Source organism: Enoplosus armatus, chromosome 10 (assembly GCF_043641665.1).
Source record: "Enoplosus armatus isolate fEnoArm2 chromosome 10, fEnoArm2.hap1, whole genome shotgun sequence".
Classification (NCBI taxonomy): domain Eukaryota; kingdom Metazoa; phylum Chordata; class Actinopteri; order Centrarchiformes; family Enoplosidae; genus Enoplosus; species Enoplosus armatus.
This window is the reverse complement of record NC_092189.1, coordinates 9,724,951-9,725,583: the sequence shown is the minus strand read 5'-3', so window position 1 is coordinate 9,725,583 and position 633 is coordinate 9,724,951.

The window sequence follows — 633 nt, the reverse complement described above, 5'->3', positions numbered from 1 at the left end:
TAATCCCCCCCCCCCCCCCCCCCCCCCTTCCACTCAGCTAGCCGGCTCCCAGTGGCCCAGTTCAAGTGAGGCCCAGTTCTCTGTAACAAACACACTGTGAGACCGCTCAGAGCTCAAAGCAAACTGATGCACCAAGCAGAGGGTGGAGTAGTTTGGAGACTAGGCTTCTGTCCACTGGGGCTTCAAGACTCTCAGTTCTTTATTCTGTAGTTCACTGAGAGAAGGTGGAAGGTAATGTATAAATGACTGTGTGAACGGCGTCTATTAGGAATTTCAACAGAAACAAAAATGTATATACCGCCTTAATGTTATTCAAGTTCTATATCTTCATTTTTCATGTATTTAAAGACAAACACGTTTTACCCCCAATGCTTTTAAGCATTGTATTGTTTTCCCCTTAAAAGAGGGTTTCCTTATTATTTAAACTCAGTTTTTTATACTGTTTTAAATGCCTAACTGAACCTGAGTGGGACCAGTGTCGTTGGTGACAGGACTCTATACTGTAAAGCTCTACATGATTATTAGCCCCAATAGATTCCTTCACCAATATCTAGCAAAGCAGACAGCTGATGGTGCTGCAAAGTCCTGCTCTTTTTGGGAGATAGAAGAAATTGATAAGTCAACAAAAACAAG